This window comes from Onychostruthus taczanowskii, unplaced genomic scaffold (assembly GCF_017590055.1).
Source record: "Onychostruthus taczanowskii isolate IOZ18803 unplaced genomic scaffold, ASM1759005v1 scaffold51, whole genome shotgun sequence".
In the NCBI taxonomy this organism is placed as follows: Eukaryota; Metazoa; Chordata; class Aves; order Passeriformes; family Passeridae; genus Onychostruthus; species Onychostruthus taczanowskii.
This window is the reverse complement of record NW_024502680.1, coordinates 810,637-816,636: the sequence shown is the minus strand read 5'-3', so window position 1 is coordinate 816,636 and position 6,000 is coordinate 810,637.

Genomic DNA, 6,000 nt, shown 5'->3' with positions numbered 1-6,000 from the left:
CAGCTGGATCACCCTAAAGGGGAGCATAAACAGGGGGTGTACCCGGCTGGATCACCCTAAAGGGGAGGATGGACAGGGGATGTGCGCGGCTGGGTTACCCTAAAGGGGAGCATGGACAGGGGATGTGCACTGCTGGGTCACCCTAAAGGGGAGCATGGACAGGAGATGTGCACTGCTGGGTCACCCTAAAGGAGTTGTTGGTGAGGAAAGTGAACAAGAACAGTTGCAGAGACCAGACCCAATTTTTCAAAGATAAACTGTTAATCTTTACATAAGGAGGAACTAATTTCCCATGTGACACTTTGGCTAAAAGTTGTGGGTGTCCACACAACTGAAGATTGAAAAGGCAAATGTGCTTTTTAGAGCTTTTTGGTCACACACACACAAAGACTTCTAATGGATGAAATCATTCCCACCTCCTTCCTTCATCGTATTCCTCGTGCATTCACAGGATGCATTTCTGGCTTGCGGGAAAGGCGAATGGCTGAAGATGAACGGGCCGACAGCACGGGAATCGGGCGCGTTCCCCCAGCACAGCGCTCAAACCCCTCTGGTTGCGCTGAGCCCGAGGAGGATTTTCCCGCACCCTGAGCCCGCTGTGGAGCTGTGCCCAAGGAGGATTTCCCGTGGTGTGAGGCGAGGAGGCAGAAGGGGGCATCAGTGGAGCGGCGAGCGCTGCGGCGGCGCAGGGAGCGCGGCTGAGCCGGCGGGGCGAGCGGGGCGCTCCTGCCGGGGCCAGAGCATCCCGGCGCCTCCAAGCAACTTCCAGTGCGTAAAACAAAGGAAAGCGCCCAGAAAATGCTTTGTTAAATATAGCAGTTTATCACCTGAACAGGTCTGGAAAAATCTGGTAGCATGCAGCAGAGGGAAAGAATACACTCATAATGTTTAGAAAGATTTGGCATGGCTGTATACATGCATTTATAAATGTAGCCACTGCTTTGGGAAAAAAAGGTGTGTTGTCTTCCCTGTTTAATCTTATATGCCAGGAAAAAAAGTAATTCAAATTTCTAGTTTAAAGAAAAATATATTATTTCAAAGTATAGTCTTTCAAAGGTAAGCCAAGAAATTTGGGAAGTGTAAAATATTGATGCTTGCAGATATCAATTCACAAGAAGTTCTGACTTTGTTAGATAGGAGAGAGTGAGAAAACACATCAGATGGGTGTCCACTGGTGTGTGCACACATTAAAAGTAACATCATTTATAAACAATCCAGCGGTGCTTCCAAATGGGTCACTTCAAAGCCTCCAAAGCCACTCACAATATTTCTAAAACATAGCAGGGCAAACACGACGTCAAGGAAAATCTGCACTGCTGGTGCATTTCCAGCTCTTGGTGTGCAGCCCTGCAGTAAGGGAAGGTTCTCAGCTGAGTGTTTGCAAACATTTGCTGTCCTCCCTGCCTCAGGCCCTGCTGGGCACCATGGCCTGGCCAGGAGGTGCTGACCATGTCCTTGCCTTGCTCTGTGCAGCCCCTCGCTTGTCTGGTTTGGGATTTTGGAATTCCAAACCAAATTTACCTCAGATCTGGGCACAAAGGAATAACTCTGCTGCCTGCCCTCTCCTCAAGCACTCAGGTGCTTCCTTCAAAGGAGAAAATTCAAGGAGAGCACTTAACTCTGAGCAGGACAGCAGCGAGTGACCCCAGGCTGCTGCTGCTCCTGGCTGGGTGGCAATGGCACCTCAGCAATGGAACAGGAGTGAGCCACAGAGCTCCCTCTCTGCTAAATCAGTTCCTGCCCCCTCCCACACCCCCTCCTCAGCTTTTGTCCCGTGTGCCGCAGTCTGGCTCCCTCTCTTTGCCCTCCACGTGGAAAAGCCACACGAGAGCCACAGCAGTCACTGGGCTGCCCTGCAGGCAGATATTCCCCGGTCTGAAGAATTCTCCACCTGCAGCCTCAGGCTGCATCTCCTCACATCCCCCAGCTCTAACATGAGCAAACCACAGCCCTCAGCCAGCCCGGCCCAAGGGGTACCTGTGTGTCACCAGCTTGGGCACAAAGGAAACAGGAGAGATTTCCCGTATTCTCTTTGGCCCTACTCATGCACAGGGCCCTTAATCTGTTTGTTAATCTGGTATTGCAGCAGAGCCAGAGTATCCTCAGAGGTGAAGCTTTTAGGAGGTTGGGTGGTACTTTAAGCTATAAAATCACAATAGTTTTAGTAAAAGATGTGTGTCACTCAAGCCTTCCACAGTCTGAAAATCTACTCCTGCTTTTTGCTGTCTCATTTTCCCTTTAAAGGAAAGAGGAAAAAAATGTTTGCCCTTCACAATCCTTAGATATTTTTACTGATCTTTTGTTGACCATTTTGTGAACTCAGAAGTCTGATGTCAGTTACTCTATAGAAAGGATACAGGCTGTTCTGCCATATCTGGAATTATTTTTAAACACTTCCCCCTCACAAACTAAATCCTTGGAGGTTAAGGGGGAAGGCAGACCAGTGGGTTTATACTGAGAAGAGAACATCTTACAAGAATTTAGTTCAGGAAAAAATAAGGAAAGTGTGGTGAAAAAACACAGGTTCTACAAATCTGTGGTGGAGGTATTTTGACACTGTCAAGGGATAAAATCAACAACTTTTTCCTGGATACAGAAGCTCAAGTCAGACATTTCAATCAATGGGCTTGTGTGTATATTTGTGTCCCAGGCAAACTGCTGGCAGATCGATACATCCTCATTGTTATGAATAATTGTGCTTCTGATGGAGTTTTCACAGCTATTGGAAATAACCACTCCAACCTTTGCCAGCAGAGGCTTCACCCCAAAAGTTTGCCTTTGCTTTGAAATTACAGACAGAGCATCTCAAGAGGAAAAAAAAAACCCAAAAAGACAAAGAAATGAATCTTCCCCTGCTTGAGTAGCTCAGCAATAACAAATAACAAGGGAGAAAATCTACTGCAATGACTGGGGAAAAATCATAAAGGATGCACAAGCTGTGACTTCTGAAAAGCATATACACAGAAGCATAGAAAACCAATAGAAACAGGCATGGAAAGGCTTATTTTTAATTGAAAAATGTTGATTTTTTTCAGCTGCTTTCCCTGTGCCCTCTTTTCAAGCTCCTACTGCCAGCTCACTGCAGCCACCAGTGCAAGGATTGCCTCACAGTTCCAGTCTTACTAAAGAATACCAGGCTGACCTCTACTGAACACTCATTTTTTTTTGGTTTTGCAATTTCTGGTACTTTCAAGAAAGTCTCCATACTTGGAGCCACAGAAGACTGCAATTTCTGTGTTGCAAACAATCAATTATTTCACTTAAAGGTGAGGCTCCTGACTCTTATTAAAAGAAGAAAACAAAACAAAACAAAAAAACCCACAAACAAACAAACAACAACAAAAAAATCCCAAAAACCAAAAAAACCCAAAAAAACCCAAAAAACAAAAAAAAACAAACCCCCAAACAAACCAGTAAAACATATTGCAGGGAGGTGTATTTTAGGTCAATGTCATGATTTTGGGGACTTCTAAAAAACTGGTAGTTACAGAATAGAAATGCAGATGTACAAACCTACAACAATAAACACACCTATCCTGGAAAGCAGAAAAAGAGCAAAATCTAACAATATATGCTACACCTACCAAACTTCTCTCAGATTGTAAAGAACACAAATCTGTAATCCTTCACTGCTGTCAAGTAAGCAGTTAGCAAAATTCAGATAGCACCTCCATGTGCTGTGCTGCCCACTGCAGCACAGAGAAGTGAACCCCCAGTGGAGACAGAGTTGCACACTCATGATTTTAATCAAGTCATCTGAGATTTGTTAAAGAGCTCAATAAAACCGAACCCATCACTGTACCTGACAGGGGCCCTGGGTCACTGGAACCAGGCCATCCACCAGATGTCACATCTTGCAGGACTTTGTCACATCCTTCCTCAGGACCCCTCTGAAATGTTGTGCTTTCCGAGAGGCTCCTCAGCGGTGGAGGATGTCTGCTCCAGAAACAAACACACACTTCTGTCAGAACACAAATGCCAGCTCTTTAGCAAAGGATTTGCCTTCAGTTCTTGAACAATACTACTGATGGACTCGGAAGCACAGCAGGGTTTCTATTTCTCTCCCTTAACAGTGCAGATTTAGTCAGTACCACTTTTAATATGAAATCCTATCTAGCGAGTATTTTTTTTAAATACACTAGACTTTTTGTGCAACTCTTCAGCAGGATTGTTGAAGTATTAAAAGATTTAAATTTACCGTGGGCTTTTGACAAAATTTGTGTTTCCCATTCACCCACTCAAATCAATAAAATGGTAATTTTACACAACTTTAAACAAGCACAGACATTCATTAGTGAATTCAAAGTGTATTTCAATTTACTGGTAGACAATAAGACCTGAAAAACAATTCTGGGGATAAATACACCAAAAGCATCAGTAAGATAAACGTAAGTTGTGCCTTGTGCATTTTAGGTTTTAGCCATGTCCAGAGCAGGATCCGGTGCACCTGGCCCAGGGTGTGTGGGTGCAGACACTGCTGCAGTCAGTGCCAAAGTGAAGCACAGGGCAGGGAGCTGGAGGGGCTGCCCAGCTGCTGGCAGGGAGCACAAGGAAGTTATGCAGGTTTTCACTGAAACTGAACTCGGGCTTGCACTGCTCAGCCCCTGGCACTCACACTCGAGATGAATTTCTTGGCATCCATCTCGGTGTCTTGAGGATTAAAAGGAATAAAGGCCTTGTGTTCACAGAACTAAGTAATGAAGTTAAGTATTGATACTAAATGGTGTAAGACAAGACAAAGATGCATCAATTTCCATTCTGTTTTTTCTGTGCATTGCAAAATAGGCTTCACTTGAGCCTAGTTTGTCATCGAGTGTGTGTGAGGCTCCAAATAGCCCCGAGGTTCTGGTGCAGAACTCTGCACTGAGCTAATCCACAGTCATGGCCTTGGAAGCACTTCCCCTGCATGCAACTGCAAAAAAGCACTCAACTTATTCATCCTTAAAAGAATTGATAGCTTTTAGGGGTCCAGCTGAGAGGAGGGTGAGATCCATGGGGATGTGATCGCTTTGGGTAGATCTCCACTGTCAGAGGAGCATGGTAAGGACACTGGGGCTGGTGGTCCGGCCCACTGAACTGGCTTCTCTTTTTAGTTTAGGAATTATATAGGGACTAACTAGAACAGGAAACTTCTCCCTCCCCCTAGCTTATTAAATGATTTCCTGTCAGTCCTTAGAAAAAGCAGCTCATTGCTCAAAGCCTTAAGAAGTTGTGAGTGGCTCACACCCAGGCTGGGAACAACAGGAAGGGAAGGATAAGCAGAGCTAATTGGCCTTTTCCCACTTTGCCAGGGTAGCCAGCAGCTGGAGATAAGCTTTCCCCACCAGAGATACCCTGCCAGTCCCTTCCTCAGTTTGCTTTGCCTTTAAAGGTGACCGTGTCAGATGTGATGCTGCCCAACACCCCCGGGTGACTGCACGACCTGCTCTGCATTCCAGCACTCAGGGAAGCCACATTTCAATCTGCTCCCTCCACCATTTACCAGGCACAAGAGAAAGAAGCCATTTTTTCCAGTGGCCTCATTCACATAATTTATAAAACCAGACCAGATCACCTAACGTGGATTTCTCAGAAGACACGCTTCTCAAAGTGATCATTCCAAAACTATGTCAAGTGTTTATATGTTTGTGCTGAAACAAGTACCACCAGCAGTGTGGGAAGACAACCCCACATACCAAGAGTTTGGCATGCAGACCCCAGAGAAGCTGGTGCTATTCATCAGGGTATGTCCTTACAGCCTCGATAATCAGACACATTTTTTCTGGAGTTGGCCCTAAATGATCCATCAAAGAATTAAGGACAGCCCTTTGACCACAATTGCACAGCAAATATTCCTTTCTGATTCCAAGTTCTGCTGTCAACATGCAAGCATTAAAAAGTGCATAAATTACATTAACACACATCTGATTTACTAATAAATCTGCATTTAAAAAAAACCCCTAAACCCTCACTTTTATCAGAGTCTGGGAATTACCAACAAGTAAATGAGCATCACTGCAG